This window comes from Pseudorca crassidens, chromosome 14 (assembly GCF_039906515.1).
Source record: "Pseudorca crassidens isolate mPseCra1 chromosome 14, mPseCra1.hap1, whole genome shotgun sequence".
Taxonomy (NCBI): Eukaryota; Metazoa; Chordata; class Mammalia; order Artiodactyla; family Delphinidae; genus Pseudorca; species Pseudorca crassidens.
Window position 1 is genome coordinate 52,088,651 of NC_090309.1, and position 24,822 is coordinate 52,113,472.

At 41.0% G+C, this 24,822-nt stretch overlaps 1 protein-coding gene across 2 annotated transcripts in view; it reads left to right on the forward strand.

The window, feature by feature from the left end:
• The window catches only part of FSHR (follicle stimulating hormone receptor), a 162,221-nt gene that overhangs the window by 505 nt on the left and 136,894 nt on the right, over positions 1 to 24,822 (forward strand). The gene's annotated exons all lie outside the window — the stretch shown is intronic.

A 24,822-nucleotide genomic window follows, 5' to 3' on the forward strand; every position in this document is an offset into this window, starting at 1 on the left:
TGGAGGGAGAAAGACGCCTTCGATTTAAGTGGAAAGCGCGGTGTGTTTCCTGAGGACACTGAATTCAAGAAGGCAAGAGTCACTACTGCTTTGGAGGCACCAGCAAGTAATCCCTGAACTGAGACTCTGCTTCCTGGGGAAAAAGGAATTGTAAGGGAGGGAAGGGGTGTGAAAAAAGGAAGAAAGAAAAGAGAAAAGGAGGCAGAGAGGGATGGAGAGAGACAGGATAATCTTTCATACCCCTGGGAAAGTGTGATTCCCAACTTTAGATTTTTACTGAACTATTTTAATAGGAAGTAGACGGACTCTAAGAATTGGACAAGATCTTAGACATCATTTCACTCTATCTCTTTACTTTGCAATGGAGGAATCCGGGGTCTGGAGAGTAAAGAGAATTGCCCAAACTCTCACCATGAGTTGAGACAGAGCCTAAACTAGAAAGCAGGCCTTTCGCCTCACAGTCAACTATCCTTCCCTTAAAGTCCCATGTCCACTGCATTAGAGCAAGAGGAAAGCGGAACTGTTTAGTTGTCCAATTACTATTGATATTTTCCCCGAGAACTGGCAAGTGGTGGCTGAGAGACTGTAGATCTGCTCAGTGGTTTTATCCCAAGGATTTGAAACAGAAGCTGCTATTCTGGAAGCCTGTTTTAATCTTGGTTCCCCAAAGCTACGCATGACTCTTATGTTACTGCAGAAGGTGGTCACCTTTTTGTTTACCAATTACCTTACCTACACTCAAACACGATGGTGCTGCACTTCAGATTTTCATTCAGGGACAAACGGCCGCAAGACCGACTAGGTTCTGCTTGTTCCTTTTTCCCTTGACATCACAAGCCCTCCATTCCTACCCAAAGGCAGCTGCAGCGGCAGGGAAAATAAGTGACCAACTGCGTGTTCTGGCTGAACCGCCTCAGATGGACAGCTACTCCCGATTATAAGGAGGAACGCACCTATGCACAGTCTGCTTTCTTACTTGATCATAAACACAGGAGGGAGCCGGTGTACCTGAGCTCCTGTAAGAAGTCACCCATTCCTAAGCGACTTTGAACAATTACTTAACCTCTTTTGAGCCTCAGGTTCCTAACTTCTAGAGGGTTTAATACGACCTGCTTAGTCGGATGGTGGTGAACGCTAAATGATACGGCCCCCCAACACACACACACAATTTCTACCTCTCCTGGCCCTTCTCTTTTTTCAATGTTTCCCCATGGGCCAAGCAGTACCAACCAGTCGCTAAAGCAGACAGCCTCTAACGAGACTTAATTTTACGGTGATACTCCTCTCTCCAAAACTCCCTTCTGTGCTAGGCTGTCTGCTTTCTGGTATCTCTTTACTAGAAGAGAGAATTTTTTTCATTCTGCATAGAACAACAGGGAGTAGCCAGATGTGAGCCGCAGTCTGTGGAATGCCCACTTCCGATTTAGACTATAGCTGAGAGTGGTTGAATATTTCTGGCTTCAGTAGGGTTTAGGCAGCCTGAGACAACATAGCACCGTGAATAAAGTACTCAACTAGGTGAGCAGGGTCAGGAATGGAGGGAATTCTCAGGTTATAGTCACAGGTGGGCCTTTAATTGATTATGACAAGTCAGAGATGGAAGAGTGTGGACTCTAGATCGCAAGAGACCTGGGTTCTAATCCAGACTATGACACTGCTTTTTGTTCTATCACGTGGGCTCTTGGCTGTATCATGGAAATTGCAATGTGTACCTTTTTCAGAGTTGCTGTGAGGATTAAATGGAGGATTAAAACATCCAGCACAATTCCTTGCAAGTGGCAGGGGAGGGGGGGATTGTTGTTGCCTTCGTCATCTGTAAAATACTAGAGAAAAAAACACCACAGAGGGCATTCAGGATGATCAAATGAATCAATAGGAATGAGAATGCTTTGAAAAATGGATGTAAAGCTCTTCATAACTTTGAGATAGTTTACAGCAACCCACTGATTTAAGAATAATCTCCTCCTCCTCCCAGTGGCCAGAGCTCTCCCTCTCCGTTCCCTTACTTTCCGAGTAAGAAAATGTGTTCCTTTAGGCTTTCAGTATTTTCCAAGAACTCAAGGAGCAGGTTTCATCCCGACCATGGGCAAAGGGTTTTTGATTTCAGACTTAACTTAGAAACTCAGCTTTACCTGGGGGCAGTCAATGAATCTAGAAAGGCCCCTTTGATCACGCTTAATTCTTCCTGGAGTTAGAATTTCTAAGAAGAATGTGAACACCCATTCAAAACTTGAAATTTTAAGTCTAAGTGACTGTGTGGATACAGATATCTTTTTCTCCAGCGGGGTCAGATGGCCACAATACTAGAAGAAAAGACTCCACTGATGGCCATTCTTGGCGTAGGGAGATCTGTACTGAGATTATATTATATAGGCTGCCTGTGTTGACCCCTCTCCTCACAGCAAGTTCCTGTATCTCATTGCCATCTCAACTGACCAGCACTTACTTCTAATTATCTAATTATATTTTTCCCTTTTATTTTCTTCCTTTGCTATATATTCCTCGTTTTGCTGTTTTGGTTTAGATCACTAGCCATATCCCATAACCATAGACTACTGTTTAGATAGGAACTAGTTTAGTCTTTCCTTAGAAGGTCCTTCGTTCGGAGGGATGTTATCAGTATTACGCCAAAAGGAAAGCCTTTCGCTATGCCAATAAGGTTCTGTGATCTCCAAGAGGAAAATAGATTTTTTGATGCTTGCAAACAATTTCAATTGTGGAATTTTTTCTTTAAGAGCGTCTTCCAGGATTAATATTCTGAGAACAGTTTGAGAAAGGCTGGTTCGAAGTTGGTCTATCCAACCCCAGCCACCAGTACAGATTCCCTGTAAAGTCTGCACTGCAGCCCAGATCCCCTGACTCCCAGTTCAGTGCTCAATAACAGCTAAAGGTGGACCTCTGGCTGATTTTCATTGCTTTACGCCTGACAAGCAACTATTTAAGACCACCATGTGTCCTCATGAAGGAGATGGTTCTGAACTATAGAGTAAAGCCACAACAGAACTAGGTGTTACTCTTTCAGAGGTGTAGAAAGGGATGGATTATAAAACTACTAACGCCACTGTTGACTTCTTCATTTGTTGAATATTGATAATTCAATTCACCTCATCATGTAGGTTTCATGTTTCCAATTGCCCACATCTAATGTTTTACAAACTCCCTTCATACTGCTACAGGAAGTAATTCTTTTTTTTCTTTGCCATCTTCTTTGCTTGGGATCTGAACATCTAAAGCCTGGATTAAATAATTATGTGCTAATCTACCTCCTTGCTACCAATCTCTCTCTTCTCCAAACCAGCCTGAACATCGTCATTCTAGGCTTCTCCATTAAACACCACTGCCACCATGTTATGATTCCCCAGTTCACAATCATTCCGTGGCTCATCTTTCTGACTTTACCTCTCACCTTTCACCAACAGGAACCATCTACTCCGCCAGGCTGATAAAGACTTGCTCTCAAGCTCAGTTTGTGTCCCGAGGTGTTTATGTCATACCACTTGCTTATGTAATCTTCAATTACTTCTTTGTCTCTTGAAATCCAACCTACTTATCATAAGCTTACTCAAAGGTTGCTTCCCTGACTATTACATTTTCATTTAATCTGAATCCCGGTGCCGTTCATTTCATAATCTTGCTTTGCCCTTAGTTTTTCGTATGTATCTTATTTCCGCAACTGAAGTGAAAATTTCCTTTGTGCTCCTTATTGTGCCTGGCTCAATGCAATGTAGTTTCTGGGGCCTCGATTACATGTAGAACAAATGGTACAATAAATAAGGGGGAATTGCATCTATTTATTTGCTCCGCTCCTCAGTATCGAAGAAAAGATTCTTATAAAAGATGATTATTGCTCTCCCTGTGGTGAACTACTATAGGATTTGATAGTTTCCTTGTTTTCTTCGCTTTTTTATGTGTTTATTTTTTTTAAAATGCCTGTATATCATTCTGGAATCCATTAGTTTATTCAGAAAGAGAGATACATAGACTAGAAATAAAGTCTACTAAGTTAAAAGCTGAATATTCTATATTTTAGGCACGCCACTCAGTTCTCTTGACTTAATAATACCTGTCTCTCTATTTCTAAAAAGCATACTGAAAGGATGAGTGAAATTACCTAAACAAAATCACTTTAAACCAGATAAAAATGTTCAAAGAAATATAATTTTTGCCAATTAAGGTCAAATTCCAAAGCCTGAATGTTAGGTTTCTTGTGTTTCCCAGATGTGCTTTGATTATTGTAGTCTGCTTGGATATTAAAACCAAACACCCCACTGTGCAGATTGCTCTGGGTGCCCATATCTGGAGACTCTTACTGTCTTGTTTAGATATTTCTTTGAGAGAAACAAACAGCACAGTTTTCATGCTAATGCATACATAAGCTTTCCTCTCAAAACAAAACCCTGCACCTGCTTTAGTGAGAAATGATATGTCTATGTCCAACATTTGGAATTTAATTGGACTGGGGTAAGGAAGGTTTATATTTCCTGCAGAGGAATCAGAAAAAGGAACAGCTATAGAATGCAGTAACTTGAAAGGGGAAAAGTAAAAATTATATTGCAGCGGAAATAAATTCTTTAAAGTAGAAGATGAAATCTACTCTGAGAATTGGCTAAGAGCTATATTTACAGAGTCATTTCAGCTATTGAAAAGTAAGGGTTTGATAGTGTAGACCTGCACTACTTGGTGATGATAAAATCCCCTTGCTTACCTAAAGGTCAGTGCTGTCCTTCTTCCCCCAAGTCTTCTGCCAAAGAAGCCTAAGCTTCAGAAGCAGGAAATCTTGGCAGCAAATGGAAAATTCATTTAATGTTTGATTTTCCTTCTCCAAAACCACTAATTGGGTTATCCAGTCACTGTGGTTGATTGGGCTATTTATTTTTAAGCTGTTAGATTTAAACTCTCCAATTTAGCTTTATTTAGACTAGATTCTAGCTTATATATCCCATAAGGTCACCTAGGAAAGAGAGTAATTATTTTTAATTGCTTAGGATCTGATGATCATAATGAGAATTGGATGTTTCTTCTTAATCTGACCTCTCCCTGAAGTATCTCTGGGCATGTTTTGGGTCTCTGACCTGAACATGTCATTACCTTGTTCTTTCATATGGAATATGGCAACTGATCTGAAAGTCTTCAAGGGATGTTCAAAAACTCTTTTTGAGTAAAGCAACCAAACCCTTGCCATAGACCTGAAGTCAATTATAGTTTTAGTCTCAGGAGTGGCTAACGTCTACTCTCTCTCATATCCTCTCCCAGAGTTGGCTCTCTTTTCAGCTAGAGCCAACACACAGCCATCACAGAATCCTGTTTTCACAAATCTGGAATACATACAGCATGAGCCAACTTTTGTATCTCCTTGATGCTAAGATTGATGAAAACTTCTAAGAAATAGGAACCCTAAGAGTTCAGCTGTTTCAATGAATCAGAGAGATCAATTGAGGATATGGGAGAGAAAATTCATCAGTAGATTGGTGAAAGGTGGAAGTAAAACAGTGCTGAGGTTTCTTTCAATTTTAAAATGCTTTGATTTTACAAACATCTTCAGGCATCAAACTTCCCAAAACCAACAGGCTTTTTCTAGGCCTCCAGAGTCCAACACGTATGTAATTCCTAAATTTCTGTATTTCAGTTGTGGGATTTTGAAGGGGGATGTGGTTCTTAGGCTTAATAGACAGTTCTGTTAAGTTTTATAAATGCAACACGGAAAACCTCCCCACAGACACCTCTCTATGGTTACTTTCAGTTTGGGGTTTTAAACGAAGACTTTGTGAGTGATCCCAGCTCCAAAAATGACTTTGTAACTAGATAAACGAAGGCTGACTGGAGGTCATGGAACATTTCATACAGAACCTCCTGGAATACAAGGGCATTGAAAAAATAAAAGAAGAGCCAGAGCCTTGAGCACTAGATTTCAGGAGTGGCCCCAGGATAAAATATCCTGTCCCTTCTAAGAAAGTCTACTAAGTTTTGGTTCAGAAGATAGGATCACATCCCTAGAAGACAAGGTACTTGTGCTTGTGCTTCTGCTTCACTCATCAGCTCAGGGTAACAGCTTCTGAATCAGCCTCTATGCCTTCAGCCTTCTCCCCTCCCAACCCTCTGCTCTAAGTCCTGGCTCTGGTTTAATTTCTCTGTGGGCTCCAATGCCCAGATTCAGGACAAAAGTCCAAAGTCATAAGTTCGACATTAAGTTCCTCCATATTTTGTCCTCAAATTTAAGTCTCCTATCATCTCTCTCAGCTTCTAGCTTTTCTACACTTTGCTCTATGGACTATTTCCTAATCCCCAGCTCCCAAACATACCTTATATTCCCCTACCTAAATACTATTATTTTCTCCAACCTGAAATGAATCCTACTCTAATAGAGTCAGCTTTTGAGACCAGGTAAGATGCTCATTTTTCATGAAGTTTTCTTTCAACATCAAATATTTATTGATTATATTTGTGCAAGGCACTATACTGGACACTTGGGAGAAAAGAATCAATAGGGGAGGCACGGGGCCTGTTCTCATGGAGCTGCTAAAAGAGAAGAGTATCAAACAAGAAACGACAATAATGCCTTTCCTCACTTTTACCCACAACAATAAAAATCCCCCTCAGAACCCGGAACGGTCACTGTCAAAACCACTCATTTGACAATTAACTGCAAGTTGCCTTGTACAATCTGAAATCATAGATTGTGAGAGTTGGAAGAAACAGATGCCTAATGAAGGCCAATGAGGAGACGTCTGCCTGCCTGATGCTGGAGAAAAAATGGATGCGAAGACGGGTGCCTGCCTGTCCCATCTACGATAGATTTGCTCTTTTGACCACCTAGGGTTGATTTCAGGAGCTGTGCAGGGCCACTTCCAGACACTTTATTTTTTTAAAAGGTCAGAAACTCCTATCTTTATTTTACAAGGAAAACACAGCCCTCAAATAAAACAGAACGACAAATGAACACCAGCAAATTTATGGTAAGGCTTAACTGGCAGACGTCCAAATATTTGACTAGAAATTTTCAAATTGGGCAAATACAAGGGTCTGGGTCCTTTGAGTTGGGATAGAGGAGAAGGGTACAGAAGGTGGAAAACAGCACCAAAAGTGGAAGCTTAGGCTGCACCGTTTTCTTTGCTACCCTCATAATTTCCCGAAGCTGCTTGTGCCCGTGAACACTATTAAGTGATATTGGGGAGACAGTGGGTAAAAGGAGTTTATGTGTCAATGCACAGTGTATGACAGCTTCCCTTCAGAGCAGCTGAACGTCATCTAATCTGGTAATCAGACAGAGTTAGTCTTAACAAAGCCCAGATGTCTCTTCTGAAAATGATATACCTTAAAAACGTCTACCTTGGCATAAGCAGGCCACTAATAAATTCTTGAATGCTCTAGAATTTATAAGCAATTTCTCTTCCTTCTAAATATCAAACTGTTTTTGCATGGCTATGTTTAGAATAGAAAAACAAATTGAATGCAAAAAAAACAAATGATCACTCTCCATCATCAGATCACAGCCTGAGCAAGTATCAACAGTCAGCCCCAAACCCTTCCACTGCCATATGCCCACCAAGGCTAATTTCCGCTCAGGGCAGGAACGAATTTAATTGGTGTTTCTTTATGGTGTTTCTTTCTTCACTTAATTGGTGTTTCTTTTATGGGCAAGCAGTGTAGACTTTCCATAAGTAAATATATTGGGGGTGGGGTGCAGCAGAAAATACAAGAAACACTCTTTTAATTTAGAAAACAAACTGGAAAGGCAATGAAAGCAAATATGAGATTTATGGTGAACAGCAAAGCGGTCATCTGGAATCCTGCACACAGTAGCAACATTGTTTATCAGGCCCCTGATTGTGAAAATCGGCTGAGCTCCTTCAATAAGAACATACCGTCTTAGAATGGCATCTGATTCCCCCAAACAAATATTAGGCACAAGAGGAAAGAGAACAAACAGTTGTGATAACCAGATAGGAAAATTACAAAGTAGCTCTGGAAGCAGAGCTATAGGGTAAGAAGAAACAAAACAAGAGCCACAGAAGTATAAATAAAAGGAGGGGCTGGGCCTCTGAGTCGGGGAATCACTGTGTCAATATCTAGGTCTTGCCTCTTGGGCTGGGCAAAGTCCCTGGAGAAGATTCTTCCAAGCTCCTACCTGGAGAGTGAAGCCCTACTGCCAGCATTCTGATGGCTGGGGAGAAGGGCTGGGGGGTCTCAGCATCCGGCAGCCATAAGTGGTCTCTGTGATCTCCAGTTCAGAAACTCTCTATTCTACTCTCTTTAAAGAATAAACCTATCTGCCTATGTTTTCCTCTCGGAGTCTTATGGTTTCTGCTCCTATATTTAGGTCTTTAATCCGTTTTGAGTTTATTTTTGTATATGGTGTTAGAGAATGTTCTAATTCTTTGTTTTACATGTAGCTGTCCAGTTTTCCCAGCACCACTTACTGAAGAGATTGTCTTTTCTCCATTGTATATTCTTGACTCCTTTGTTGAAGAGTAATTGGCCACAAATTTGTTGGTTTAGTTCTGGACTCTATTCTGTTCCATTGATCTATGTGTCTGTTTTTGTGCCAGTATCATATTGTTTTGATTACTGTAGCTTTGTAGTATAGTCTGAAGTCAGGGCACATGATTCCTTCAGCTCTGCTCTTCTTTCTCAAGATTGTTTTAGCTATTTGGAGTCTTTTGTGTTTCCATACAAATTTTTAACCTATTTGTTCTACTTCTGTAAAAAATGACATTGGTATTTTGATAGGGATTACATTAAATCTGTAGATTGCCTTGGGTAGTATGGTCATTTTAACAATATCTTTTTATTACTGAGTTGTGAGAATTTGTGGTACATTCTAGATACAAGTCCCTTATCAGATGTATGATCTGCAAGTATTTTGTCCCATTCTGTGGGTGGTCTTTTCACCTTCTTGGTGGTGTCCTTTGAAGCACAAAGTTTTTAATATTGATAAAATCCAGTGTAATTTTTGTTGTTGTGATATTTGGTTTTGGTTTCATATCCAAGAATTCCTTGCCAAATCCAAGGTCACGAAAATTTATTTCTATGTTTTCTTCTGAGACTTAAAGTTTTAGATCTTACATGTTGGTCTTCGATCCATTTTGATTTAATTTTTGTATATGATGTCAAGTAATTGTCCAACATCATTTTTTGCATGTGGCTATCCAGTTGTCCCAACACCATTTGTTGAAAAGACTATTTTTCCCCTACTGAATAGTCTTGGCATCTTTGTTGAAAATTATTTGTCCATAGAGATGTGAATTTATTTCTGGACTCTAAATTCTGTTCCATTGATCTATATATCTATCCTTGTATCAGTACCAAACTGTCTTGGTTGTATGGAGAATGTTCCATGTGTACTTGAGAAGACTGTATAATCTCTTGTTGTTGGGTTGAGGGTTCTATACATGTCTGTTAGATCTAGTTGGTTTATAGCATTGTTCAAGTCTCCTATATATTTGTTGATCTTCTGTCTAGTTGTTCTATTATTGAAAGCAGGGTATTGAAGTCTTCCACTTTTATTTTCAAATAACCTATTTCTTAATTTCTGTCAGTTTTTGCTTCACATATATTGGTGCTCTGTTATTAGGTATATATATATGTTTTTAACTGTTACATCTTCCTGATGGATAGAAACTGTTATCCTCATAAAATATTCCTCTTTAAATCTAGCAACACTGTTTTGTTTTAAAGTCTCTTTTTTCTTATATTAGTATAGCTACTCCAGATTTCCTGTGACTGGTATTAGTATAGCTGGTATTTGTATAGCTACTCCAGATTTCCTATGGCTGCTATTTGCATGATGTATATACTATTTCAATCCTTTTACTTTGAATCTATTTGTGCCTTTGAGTTTAATGTGTGTCCTTTAGAAAATATATGGCTAGACCATATTTTTAGTCTAGTTTGTTAATCTCTGTCTTATGACTGGATTGTTTGATCCATTCACATTTAATGTTATTACTGATATAGGTGGATTTACATTCACCATTTTTGTTTTCATCTGACTTTGGTTTTATTTACATCTGACTTTTTGTTTTCTATATGTCTCATGTCTTTTTTCTTCCTCTATTCCTCATTTACTACTTTCTTTCACATCAAGTGAATCTTTTCTAATGTAGCGTTTAAATTTTTTAATGACTTTTTACTATATTTTTGAGATTTTGTTTTTCTAGTGGTTGCTCTAAGGTTTATCATATACATCTTATCAGAATCAGCTAGGTTAATGAGAAAGAGAGAGAGAGAGAGCGCGCAAGCTGTATGGTGTGGAATATGTTACCCCTATATAGCTCTACTCCTTAACAATTAAGAGAAGAAAAGAAAAAAATTTGCAGTTATAGAGTCTTTTATAATTACATAATTACCTTTACCAATGCTTTTTGTTTGTGTGGATTTGAATTACTATCAGGGGTCACTTGTTTCAGCCTGAAAAACTTCCTTTAACATTTCTTATAAGGCAGGTCTAATAGCAACAAATTCTCTAAGCTTTTGTTTACCTTAGAAAACCTTTATTTTGCCTTCATTTTTGAAACATGGGGTTTCTGGTTATAGTGTTCTTGGTTAACAGGGTTTTTTTTTTCTTTGAACACTATAAATATGTTATCCCAGCTCCACCTCTGGCCTCCATTGTTTCTGATGAGAAGTGAGCTGTTAACCTTGTTGACGGTCCCTTGTAAGTAATGAGTCATTCTTCTCTTGCTGCTTTCAAGATTTTCTCCTTGTCTTTGATTTTCAGCATTTTTACTGTATTGTGTTTGTTTATGGGTCTCTTTGTGTATATTCTACTGGAATAATATTGAGCTTACTAGATGTTTTCAATAAATCTAGGAGGTTTTCAGCTATTATTTTTCCAAATATTTTTTTCCTCCTTTTTCTTTCTCCTCTCCCCGATACTTCCATTATGCACATATTGGTGTGCTCAATTTTGTCCCATATTTCTCTGAGGTTCTCTTCATTTTTCTTCATTCTTTTTTTCTGTTTTTGGCTTGCATAATCACTATTGGTTTATTTTCAATTTTTCTATTTCTTTCTTCTGCAAGTTCAAATCTACTGTGATTTGAGACACTCGTGATTTTTTTAAATTTCATTTTATTTTTAAAAATAATTGCTATCTCTTTATTTATATTCTCTATTCAATGCAATATTGTCAGCATATTTTCCTCTATTTCTTTAATCATGCTTTTCTTTACTTCTGTGAACATATTCATAATGACTATGTTCAAATATATTTCTGTTAAATCTGACATCTGGTTATTCTCACAGGCAGTTTCTGTTGCCTGTTTTATTTTCCTGTTTCTTTGTATCCCTTTGATTTTTGTTTTTTTTTTTTTCTTTCTTTTTCTTCTTTTTGTTTTTTTGCTGGAAACAACATTTCAGATAATCTATTGTAGCATTCTGGGTATTGGTTCCACCTCCATGACTTATTAGTGCTGTTTGTTTGTTTGTTGTTTAGTGACTACTAGCTAGATTATTTTAGTGAAAGCCTTTGATGTTGATTATCAAGAAGGCACAGCTTTGAATATGCCCACAGTCACCCTGGGAAGACAAGGTATTGGCAGGGCTCCCTTCCATTCTTTCCCTGACCACACCCAGATGTTAAACTTTACTACTTGCAGGCAGATTATGCTACTACTTTCAACAATTCCCAGGGCACAAATTCCTCTATAAACTAATCCAGTCAAATTATGGCTCCTTCAACTAAATCATTTACGAGGTCAATGTTTGATATCCATTCTGACCCCAGGGGGATTCCTTCCAGCTGTCTTATTCCCCCGGTTCTCTCCTGTAAACTAATTGTCCTATGTTATATATCTATTAGATCCATGAATATCCCAGTTGCCTTTACCATACCTTTGCTGTTCTTGAGAGTGCTCTCAGGCTTAAATTTCTCCATCCTCTGCTGCAAATGAAATCAGTTCCCTTGGGAAGAGAATACCAGATACGCACTTCACAGTCTGCTTCTCACTTCGGGCAAAATCTCAGCCAGGGCTCTGGAGCCAGGAGTGGATTCAAAGGCAAACTTCTCTCTGAGACCCTCATTCCAGGAGTTAAACACTTGAAGGAAGGTAGAGTAACAACCTGAGATGTTCTTGGCTTGATTCTTTTGGCTTGGAACCACCACCTCATGAGCCCTGGGAAGAGTTTTGGATCTCCAATATTCTCAGCAGGCCATACCCAAGATAGAGCCTCTGGTGCACAAGTGTGCCTTGGTTAAAAAGAAAGGAGCTCCCACTTCCCAACCACACTTGCCCAGAATGCAGCCTCAGCAACACGCAGCTGGAGGCAGAATGAGAAATGCTGAAGTCCTGCTTCTCCTGGAAGAAAGCCCTCCACCTGGAAGCTGGGAAGAGACGAAACCCTGTGTTCTTGACTTCTTGCCTTCTGGAGTAGAGTCTCCACTTCTCTGAGGTGGGAGGGGAGAGGGAGGCCGTAGTTTTGATTTAAGTAACACACTCTTGCCTTTTCTTAACTAGATTTTCATAGATTTTCTTGAATAGATGTTTCCTCCTTTGCTCTTTGCCCTTAGGACCATTTCCAGAGGCTTTGAATAGTTTTCTTTCTTCTTCGGTTGGTTTGCTTTGTTTTTGTAATTTTTACCAGGTTCACTACAGAGCTGGTCAGCTGAGCTCCTCACACAGTCGTGCTGAAAATCAATCACACCACTATGTTCTTGATCAAGCAAAGCAAAGGGGGAGCTGGTTGTGGCTGAAAGCAGAAAAGCAGTCAGGTACCCAGGATTATCCTCTCTGAAGTTCTTGGTGTGCCCTTGGACAAAGGAGGACAGTTGGGCAAGCCAGGAATAAATTTTTCACCCCATTTTTACTTTAATGTTTTTCATATACATTATTAGTTTTAAATAATTCAGTACACATGTCCTAAATGTTGGTCTGGTGAATAGTAATGGCTCTATCACCTACCAAATAAGGCCACTAACTGCTTTCTTGGCAGGCATAACAGTTTCTTAAACATTGTGATATGGCGAGCAAAACAAGTGGAAATGGAATTATATCTGAAAGGATGGTTTCCAGGGTTGTTCTAGTTTATTAGATCAAAAGAGAAAAACAGATTTCTTTCCTCCTGAGCAGGCTAGAGACAAAATGACCTTCTCCCTGCGTGTTGACAGTCCTGACCGTTTGACTGAAGTAATTTCAGCAACAGGGAGCATGCAGTTGTACCAAATGGAAAACAAGCCAAAAGCAACGTCAAAATCTTGAGTTCAGCATCTTCCCCGAAAAATCACTGAGACCCTAAACAAAGTGGTACATCATACACGACCTGCTACTACACGCATCACACCTTTATTGAATACTTACTGTGTGTACAGCCATTTGCTGGGATATAAGAGCCCATTTTGCAGCCCTGACATATGACCCTTTTAATGTAGCTGAAGAGAGTAGACACACACAGAGACATAGAAAAAGAGAACAAGGCTTTTCAAGTGATCATGTGATAACACAATAAGGACAGGGAATTCAGGACAAAATTTGACTACTGTGGAAGTTCCTTGAAGGGAGAGGTACCCACGCTCGCAATAAACAAACAAGGGTACTTCCTTGAATAGGTGAGATATGTGGTGGATATAAAGAAAAAAAAGATTTAAATATGTAACAGTGAGGGAAGATGCTTAGTAGATAGAAAGAACACCTGGAGAGCTAGTCCAACAGCAGCAAATCAAAGAAATAGCTTTTTCTCCAGAAGGAAATAGTATTGTTTCTGAATTATCAATTTCATTTCTCAAAATGTGCCAAGCACAGCACTTGGGTGAGAGTGGGGGAAATTGGAGCATTTCCATTCCAGATCTCCAAATTCAAGAAAGATTATCTATCAGGGAAAAAAAAATGTTCTGTTTTAATAATTAGTGGAGGTTTGGGTAGAAAGAACCAAGGCATGATTCAGAGAAATTTAGTGGAGTGTGTTAAATGGCTTTACAAATCTCTTTGACTGAATGCAGAACAGACTAGACCCAGCCTGATTTTGCAGTTAAGAAATACAAATTACTTAAGTCACTAGAAGTATTTTCAAATAGAATCAGTTTTTTACTCAATTATTTATTTCAGTTGTCTGGAGTAGGGACTAGCTGAGGTCATATTACGCCTAGGAGATCTTTGGATCTAAAACCATATGTTTCTGAAATAAATAATTCTTTCAGAGAAACTTACTTAAACATTGGGCTAATTTACTCTTTCACACACTAAGCAAATAGACGCCAATTAGATCTAGATAACTTTTCCTAGAATTAACCTGAAATTAGCCATTTTGTTTGTTGATCCCCAACCCAACTGTTTTTCAAAAGAAAGGAAAAAAATGAATGAATAATTGAGCATAAAACAATAAATATCAAGAAAATGTTCCAAATATTCTGCCTCTCCATCTATTGTCTTCTTCTAACTGCTTTCAAGGTAAGCAGTCAAGATCAGCTACTGATGGCAGCCCATCTACTTTTTTTTTTTTTTTCTTCACATCTTCATTGGAGTATAATTGCTTTGGAAAGGTGTGTTAGCTTCTGCTGTATAACAAAATGAATCCCCTATACGTATACATATATCCCCATATCTCCTCCCTCTTGTGTCTCCCTCCCACCCTCCCTATCCCACCCCTCTAGGTGGTCACAAAGCACCAAGCTGATCTCCCTGTGTTATGCGGCTGCTTCCCACTAGCTATCTATTTTACATTTGAGCCTAGGGGCAGGACAGGAATAAAGACGCAGACGTAGATAATGGACTTGAGGACACGGGGAGGGGGAAAGGTAAACTGGGACAAAGTGAGAGAGTAGCATTGACATATATATACTACCATCTACTTTTGGTTTTGCATCACTCTTAAGTTGTCTCCCTTCCAATAATCACGATGGTGTAAGTGACACTCCAGGGGAAATCGATTCCTTTTAACTAAATACAAAATCCTCCCTCGAATCATAATTGGGACTTTGTTGATTCTGCTGTTGTCCGAACACTTTGACAGACAGCCGACAGCCACCATCTTGTTTTCACCGAAGTTGAATAGCTTGTCTCCTGCAGCCTTTGGGGAAGATTTGCCAGCCTTTAGGAACAGCCCCCCTTGAGTAGGGAATAATTACAACTACTTAGATATCAGAATTGCATTTCCTAGAGACTGGCTCCATGTTGTTTTTCTCAAGATTGTTTAAAGGAAAACTCCTTTAACCCCCTAAAGGGATAGAGTCTTTTTCATTTTCTTTCTACTTAGAAAGATGTGACATCTACAGAAAGCATTTAGATTTGTAAGACCCTCAAAAACAAGGATGCCCATGCCCCTGTCTTAGGTCTGGCAAGTATCATGCATGTCTTAGACCTACCGCAAGCGATATTTCTGAATAAATGAAATGAATGGCTTGCAGTGAGTTGAACTGATGAGTTAAATTGAATTGGATTGGATTGAAATGAATTGAACTGGACTTCTCTGCACTGACAGAGTAGCTATCATGAAAGCAGAAGGAAGGTAAGGGTGTACCATTCACTAGCTAATCAGGGCCAGAACTCAGCATGATCAGGGAGTCCAGGCCCTCCTGGCTGCTGAGGACCAGAGGTTAAGTGATTTCCCAAGGACAGATAGCAAAGTGGGAGCAGAGCAGAGCCTCCAGACATAATACCAGTAAAGACAAATAACTGGGCTTATGTGTACTGCGTAAGTAGAATGACAGGCACAGCTCTAAGTGTCTCACTGTAGCATCTTTTTTACTCCTCATAGCAACCCCTTGGGGCAAGCCCCACTATTACCCACACTTTCAGATAAAGCAACTAGGCATCAAAGCAATTAAGTAATTTGCCCAAAGGGGCACATCCAGGATTTTTGGACTCAGGAAGCAAGACCCCAAGACACTGCTGTTAACCATTGCAAGACATCATGGGCAGGGAAGAAAAAGAGTTTATAACCACAGCTTAAATAAAAGTTTTAAGAAAGGATAATGACAACAATTTAAGGAAACGGAGAAACAGCAGAAAGGAGGAATTTTTTCCCCTCTTGAGGACGTGCAATTCTAAACCTGTTCCAATCTCCTTAATGTAAACATTTTTAAGACATCCAGATTTCACATCTCTTGGACTTCCTGAAGTTTGACCCTGGTAGGATCTGCTGAACCCTATTGTACAGAGTGTAGGTATGTCAGGGTTCTAATTTCTGGGAATGTCATAAAATAAAAGGTTTTTAAAAATAATACATAATCTCATATTTATATTTATCTATACTTTATAATCCAAAACATAGCCCCATAATGTTGAAAATGTTCAATTAATGTCTTGGGACACAGGCCCTAGTTAGTGCTGGACACCATGTTCATACTTCCAGAATGCAGGAGTACTGACATGGCGTTATCTCCCTGCCCTGTGGGCACCAAAAGGCCTGTTGTCCACTGCTGAATTTTCTGCTCCCATCAGTGAGGCGTGACTGAGTGCCTCCACTGAGCCCTGCACATAGAGGTGTTCTAACCATCCTAGAGAATCAGAACCACACACATGATTCTAATTACTGTATTCTAGTTCTGAAGATCCCAGCTCTTTAGAGTCCCTTGGCTTCCACAAGTTTGTGCAAACCCATCCTTGGTCCCTCACCATGTCTCTGGCACCTTGACGGAAGTCGACAATTTTTCTGGTGAGTTCAGGAAGCACAGAGAAAGGACAGATGCCTCCCTGTGGGGCAGGCCTGCAGGCCATCTCTGAAACCCTCACGTTCCACCGTATGATAGGTGTATCACAGGGCAAGGAGGCCAAACAGCATCTGGGAAGGATCCCAGGACTAGGCGTGAGAAGACCCGGGATCTGGTTCTAATCCCAAGAGCAGCTTCTTATCCAACCTAGGAAAATCATCTAACATCTAAGGGCCTCAGTTTACGCTCCTATAAAGTCACAGAACTGAACACGAGAATCCCTGAGGTCACTTCCCTCCCCACCAAACAGCAGGAAAATTTGAGCCCTGAGAATGAACTCTGACTGAAATCATTCAACCCTTTAATAATCACACCAGCTTCATGACACGGTCACTGTCCTTCCCAGGCTACCACTTCCAGAGAGTCTGACAGCTTTGTCATATGTGATTCTAGGAATCTCACCTGTGCAGTGAAAGTCCTGCATTTTTTGCCAGCCTCTTTTTTCAGGCTTGTCATGATTAAGTGGCAGCAGGGAAAAGCTAAAGGACCGGGTGTCTTTTTATTGACAGCTTGCCCTGTAGACCCTGCCCCGAGAGGAGGAGAAGCACAGGTTAACAGAGCCCATCAGCCGTCCACAGTTTCCTAGGCTTTAGGTCTGTCAGCAGCTGACATTGTATCCTCATCACTACAGCGAGTGGCACAACCCAGGAGTGAGGGCCATTTCAGTGGGTGTGTATGTGTGTGATAATTCCTGGCTTTCCTTTCCTAAGTCCAATATTTAAAACCAAGAGCCCTGGAAATTTGAGGCAGTGGATGGCCTTAAAATTCCTTAAAGAGGTGAAGGCTGGGGTGGAGGGGAGGCACAGTAACGATTATGAGACAGATGTAACCTTAAAGAAAACAGACCTTTATCTTCTTAAAAATCATTCCATAGTCTACAGATCATGATTTGGATATTTAATTACATTCTTGTTTTCTGATGCTGCCCAGGCTAAACTTATGCCTGTCCCTAGCTCTTAGAATGTTACACTAAAAACTTACACTTAAAAACAAAAAAGAGCTTCTGAGTAATTACATTATATCTCAGGATTAGCTTTTTTAAATGCCTCCTAATAGCTAAGCAAGTTCCCTCTGGCTACGGACGTAAACCACGTACCCTCTTTTTTAGTGATGGTTCAGGGAGGACCCTCTCTCCCCTGAAGAAAACTGCTCCATCTGTTCCTTTTATCACCAACACTCTTCGCTTTGTCCTGCCCCTTGGCAAAGTCCTGGCGCTTCTACTCCATCTCCCCCTCTCCCTCCCCGCCCCCTCCCCGAGAAAGCAACTCTGGGTGGAGCTCCCTGACATCTGAACCTTGCTTGGAGGGCATGATTCCTTTTAAAACAGACTCTACGGCCATAATGTGTATAGAACATAGTGTTTATATGACTCAAGTAAGTAAGTCACTTAAATGCCTCATGCCCTGAATGTTTCTATCTCAAATCAAAACGTCGATAAAAGGAGGAAGGGAGGGAAGAAGGGGGAGAGGGAAGGAGGAAAGCACTGAGGGAAATGAGGAGAGAGAAATACTACAGTTCTTAGAGAAAAGGATTCCAGTGGGCTAGGCAGATAGACCCCAACATAGCTACTACATCCTTTCGTTTTATTTATTTATTTTTAAAGCGAGTGATGGTTTTATTGGCAAAATTGTAATATATAGGTAGTGTAGGAAGTTATTTCAGATGACAGATTCAGTTGTTTTCCTTACAGCTAAAAGCTGCAATTACCACATTAAAACTTTAATGCAGAATTATCTACATGTGAAGCTTTAGTCTCAGGCCTGGAGCAGCTGCGAAATGAAAGTGACCACACCATTCGAGTCCTTGGATATCAGTATATTGCCCTTCACCTTCCACCCTTGTCATCTTTCCAGCTTCCATTGTAGACAGTTCCATCAGGAGTGGTACGAATACCTACTCCGTTTCTTGCAAAGATTCCAAAAGATGTTCTTGTACAGTCCCCATTTGACACAGAGGCGCAGGAGAGATTTTCCGGACTCTGCCATGTCCCCTGGGCCGCCAGCTCTGTCTACATCCTTCATTTTATAAATGTCGAAGTTGAGATTCCAGAGGGCTGAGGCAACCTTCCCAAAGACCCAGAGCCAGAATTTGGCAAAACCAAGAATGGCACCCAAGGTTTTGGACCTTGATCTTCAGCAGAAGTGAGACCTCTTCACCAGGAGGGACTTTGAAAGTGAGGCAGAGGATTGTAGGTTCAATTGAGCAGGCAACAGAAAGCCATTGTAGGCCTGGGAGCAGGAGTGTGAAGTCATGTTTTTGGAACCTTGGCTTGAAAGTAAGTGTTCAAGACAAACTGGAAAAGAGAGAAACTGGTGAAATGGAGACCAGAACAGAGGCCATTACAGTTATTCGGTCATGAGGTGAACAAGACTCTGGACCAGAATAAAAGTAGAAATGGAGAAGAAAGGGTGGATCCAGGAGAATTTTCCAAGGAAGAAGCAATCGGATTTTGTGGTAATGAGGGTTGAGAACAAGAGACAGTCAAAGACAAACCCGACTGTCGTAACCATGGAGGCTGGCTCGCTGTTTCACAAGCTTGTAGTCCCTCTGTGGCCCCATTCCTAGAGAAAGCCAGGGCCTTCCCCCACCCCTCCATTAGGAGGATGGCAGCTCTGTCAGCAACATCAGAAAGGCACCAGCTCATTCCTTTGCCAGCCAAGAACATGCACACGTAGGTCTGTCAGTCTGTTTCCAGCTCTTTTTTTTTCCATCTCGAAGGTACAAAGGAAAATGCTCAGAGCGTGCTTTAGGCAAAGCATATTTTATCCCAAAGCTGAGAAAGAAAAAAGCTCACCTTTCACGCCATCAGTGCCAGGATTCTGAAAGCACCAAGAAATGGATAAAAGAAAACAAGATGCAGCAAGTGTTCTGATTCTTCAGTTAGGAGCAATCTGAAGTGGCACACGTGTCGCCTGGCTGAGCAGGCATCGGGGAGGAGAAATACAAAAGGAGACTGGATTGAAGTGCTTTGATGACAATTTTCTCAAATAAATAAATAAATAACTGGAAAAGCATCCCGTTCAAGAAAAAGTGGGCTCATTTTTGTCCTGAAGACACAGATCACGAGAGGATGAGGCAGAGAAGAGATGTTACCTTATGGGTATTTTTCTTAAGGGAAAAAGACCTCTGTTACTAAGAATGAAAGACTTGGGGATTTTGATATGGTGGTCCTCAGTCTTCCTGTGATGGACTTTGATGTTGAAGTTTAGATAGCTATGCATGTAGCTCTGCCCCTGAGCTGCATTTTTCATATGCACTGATGCACTCAGAATGACAACTTGAAGGCAAAGGAAGTTATTGAAGAGTCTACCACTGATACCCAGAACTCCAGGCACGTGTAGGCAAAAGCCCTCACTGAATATCTAGAATACAGTAGATACCCCCCAAAAGATTAGTCCCTTCCTGCACTGTTCTCAGCTATAGCGACGCACAGGGCTACGGCTTTTAGAGACATCAAAATAGCCCAGATTTCTGTTCCTAATGGTTCTTTTAATTCATAACAATAGCTAACATTTACAGAGTATTTGACAGTTTGCAAAGCACTTCGACAGGCATTATCTCATTTGATTCTCACAATGTGCAAGTATTTCAGTCCATTTGGGCTGCTATAACAAAATACCATAGACTCGGTGACTTAACAGACAACAGAAATTTATTTCTCACAGCTCTGGAGGTTAAAAAGACCAAGTTCAAGGTGCTGGCAGATTCAGTGTATGATGGGAACCTACTTTTTGGTTCATAGCACCTTCTCACTGCATCCTCGCATGGTAGAAGGGGCAAGGTATCTCTCTGGGGCCTCTTTTATAAGGGCACTGATCTCATTCATAAGGGCTCCACCCTCATGACCTAATCATCTTACAAAGGCCCTACCTCCTAATACCATCGCCTTGGGGGTTAGAATTTTAGCATGCCAATTTAGGGGACACAAACATTCAGATTATAGCAGTAATACAGAAGTTATTGTTCTGTACTGATGAGGAAACTGAGGGTCAGAGAGGTTAAATGATTTGCCCAAAAGTATACACTTTAAAATGAAAACAGAATCTGAATCCAAGGTTGCTGTGAAGACCAAAGGTAGGTTATGTAAATTACTCAGTCCGGTGTCTGTTACATAGATGCTGCTCAATAAATAGTACCACCTATATACCACAACACACAAGAACTTCACCAGAACAACTTGTCAAATACTTTAGCAATTCTTCCTTCAAAGGGTGACCATGCAAACAAAGTAGAATAATTTGGTTCATAATTACTCGCTGTCTGGAAGTCTCAAAAGGATTTCTAATTCCTGCTAATTTATTAGGCAAAGAAGAAAAACCCAGATTCACCAGTGTCTTCCTGGAACATTGCAATGCATTTTGCTCTCATATTCTAATACTCAATTAACGTATACTGAGCATAATGTTGGTGCAGAACTTAGAAGGCGGAAGCACGATGGAAAGGAAATCAAGATTTACCCAGCACCTACTATACGTCAGCAACTGTGATTAGCCCAAAACAACCTCGTGAGACAGCTGGCATTAAGGCCTCTTGGTGCACAAGACAGCGAGGCCCAGGAAGACTGTAAGATTTGTCCATGGTGTGACTGGTGCATCACTGAGCCAAGATTTGACCCCCGAAAGTGTGTCTGCCTCCTAGTCCATCCTATTTCAACTATAGCACAGACCTCTTGATTCTAGAAATTGCTAGAATTCTACTGAGTGCTACTTAACCCCACCAAATTCTCCAGCTCTTTCAAGGACATAATGTTACATCACTGCATCTATATAATTCAAAGTGCCAGGTTCCCTGCTGACTTATGTTGAAGTGTCAGGTAACCACAAAAGGCCAACTGGTCCAAGGACAGAAACCAGAATTCTTTAGTATCATCTTCAGGGGGCCACAGTACATTTCCCCCCAGTTTTGATTCACAAGGGATTCCACTATCATCCTGATTTAGAAGATGAAATTCTACACCTAGAGCACAGCGTTGTAAGGGTTTCCTTCTTCACTGAGCCTCTGTATGTGTTGCCGCAGCTGTGTGCTGTGATCACGTTCTCTCATTTAATCCTCACAGTGACCCCAGGATGTAGAGAGTATTATTAGACCCAGTTTGAAGATGGGGAAACTGAGACTCAGAGAGGTTGCACGACATTCCGGCTCACACAGCTTTAAGCCCTGAGTCTGGGCTCTTTGTTCACTTTTTACTTCTGTCCACTTTTTTGATGTTGAAAATCATCTCTTACAATCATAACAGCTGCAAAGGGAGGGTGCCCAAGGGCAATGTGTGTTGCCTGGGATTTCAGTGGCCATCTATTATAAATGTTTACATAATATTTGCACAAGAATCTGGGAAGATAATTCAGTGTTAACAGATTTGGTCAAGCACAACAAAACAAACCAGTGATTTTAAATGTGTCATTGGAAAAAAGGGAGGAAACTGTGCAGGTGTGAGGTAGGTAGAATTGATGGGTTAGAAAGGAACATTAAGGAAATGATTTAGGCTTTCAGCACAAAACTTACCAGAAAAAAAGAAGGTGATGGGAATGATAAAAAAATAAAATAAAATAAAATAAAATAAAAACAAAACAATTAAAAAAATAAAAAACCAAAACCAAAACCAGAGGATGCTTCTTATCTGAATGTTTGGCCAAATCATGCATTCTTTGCTTATGGAACATTTTCCAATATATCTAACCTAAATTTCCTCAAATTCCACCAGCATAGTAGAAACAAATCATATTGTAGTAACAGTAAATTATAAAGTATCTTATTTCTTGCCCAACTCCCTCACTCCCTTTATAAAGTCAGCTTTCACTTCGCCTGTAAAGGGTCCCTGAGATACATTGGCAATTTCTGGGGGAGGATCACATGTGGTCAGATGTGGTCCTCTGGTTCTGGCCAACGTGCCAACGTCCACTGCCCATGAAGTCACTCCATATGAAGCCTCTCCAGTCCCACTGCTGCCACGGTGAGAGCCATGGGGGTGAGGATCCACTGTCTCTCACGGGCAATAGCTCTTTAGTTGCACTGAGAAGAGAGAACTCTTACCTCACTACGTCCCACTCAGCCGGCCATGAACCAAAGCCTCCTGTGTTGGCCGCTGTCCTTGACACACCCTAAGCCTGTCTCCATCTCCCCCAACTCCTCCACTGCCCCTCCACTCCTCACCCCTCCCGTGGAAAAAGTTCCCTCAACTTCCACCTAGAGCCCCTCCCTTCAGGGTGCTCAAACACCGTCCACGTTCTTGGGAGAGGTTAAAGATCTTTCTGAGTTTTCCCTGAGCTGACTGCTTCCAGGCATTCCACACACAAATCAGGTTCCTAGGGGCATCCTCTTCTCACTCAACCATCCATCAAATCAGCATTTTGAAAGAGATGTCCCAAAGCTACTGGCCACATCTACTCATCAACTAAATTCAAACACTTCCAAATCTCTAAATGTTAAAATCATCTGGATCCCATACATCTGTATGTCACCCTAGCTCTTAGTGAAAGGCTCAGCAATATTGCTAAGCGATGAAGTTGCGGTGCCACTTCACAGTTTCCTAAAATAATCCCATACCTTTTCTTTGCACTGGGTTTTTCTTCTCTCTCTCTCTTTGCTATAGTGGGCGAGTACTGCTGTGATACAAAACAGAGCCCATGGGAGTAGTCAATAAAAATGCTAACATGGGATCAGGAGAAAAGTTGAGATGAAATAATTCACCTCTAAGAATGGTCAAGCAAAATAAACAGTGAAGGTGGCCATAGGGGCACATATGCAAAGAAATTTGAAGAACAGAATGAGAGCGAAGATGACATACATCATCTCCTCGGTGGTATACTCAGTCTAACTCATTGGTACACATTGATCAAGTTCTCAATAGCACTAAACCTTTTTTCTTCCTCTTCAGTTGCACTGCCCAGTGCTTCCAGATGCCCCAGTTATCTGGAATAAAACTACTCTTTAGAACTCTGATTAGTCCTCAGCACAGGTAAACAGGAGCAGCTGCTAGTTTGTATGGTTCAGACTGAATTCCAGAGGAGCAAATGGTAAAATGATTACCCCCGTATAAACTGATTTTTCTTTGCTTCTACTCTGTCTTCCGTGAACTATTATTATGCAGATACTCAGCAGAGCCAGAGAACGCCCAATCAAATGAAAGGTGCTAGCAGGTGTGTCCCATTCAATAGAGGAGTTCCTTCGATGACACCAATGACAGACCTGAGATGCAAAGGGGTGCGTGTAGTGGCGATAGAAGGGGTTGCTTTGATTTGGAAAAATCATCCTGGTAGCCTGGAAGGGTGAGTATTAAACATAGAAGCTGCATATGCCAGAGCTGCCCTCAGTGATTTTTAATCTAAAACCTGTGAACCTTTTTCTTGGCCTGATTGTGGGCCGGCAGCCTCCAAACTCTGACCAAGCCAACAATAACAATCCTAGCTAACACCAGTCGGGCGTTCACAAAGCACCAGGGCCATGTTTACCTAGCAGTAGACGAAAAGAGAAAAGAACCCCTCTCCTCCCCAAGCTCTCCTTTCTCATGTGTTTTTCTTACTCCTAGAGCTAGTTGGACTGAAAATGATTCCACCCTTATCAGTCTCAGACAGAAATACAATAGGGCAGAGTGATTGTTCCTTTGTTTGCTTTTTGGCTTCTAATTGAAGTCAACAAAGCAGATATTGGGGAAGGAGGCCAGAATCTTGAACTAAGAACATTACTCTAAGACGTACGGTAGCAAAATGCGGTCACATGAAAAGCTATTGGTGACATAATTGGAGGTTATAAAAAAATTCTAGGGCTTCCCTGGTGGCGCAGTGGTTGACAGTCCGCCTGCCGATGCAGGGGACACGGGTTCGTGCCCCGGTCCGGGAAGATCCCACATGCCGCGGAGCGGCTGGGCCCGTGGGCCATGGCCACTGAGCCTGCGCGTCCGGAGCCTGTGCTCCGCAGCGGGAGGGACCACAACAGTGAGACACCCGCGTATCGGGGGAAAAAAAAAAAATTCTAGCTTGCTTTTCCAACTACCACGTGTTAGGCCCTGTGCTAAGAACTTTACATGCATTCACAACACCTCATTTAATCTTCACAACATGCTTATTAGGAAGCACTGTTTTTATCCTCATTTTACAGAGAGGAAAACTCACGTTTAAAGGATACATAGCATATGAATAGCATAGCAAAGACTGAGACCCCGATCTGTCTAATGCTAAAGCCAT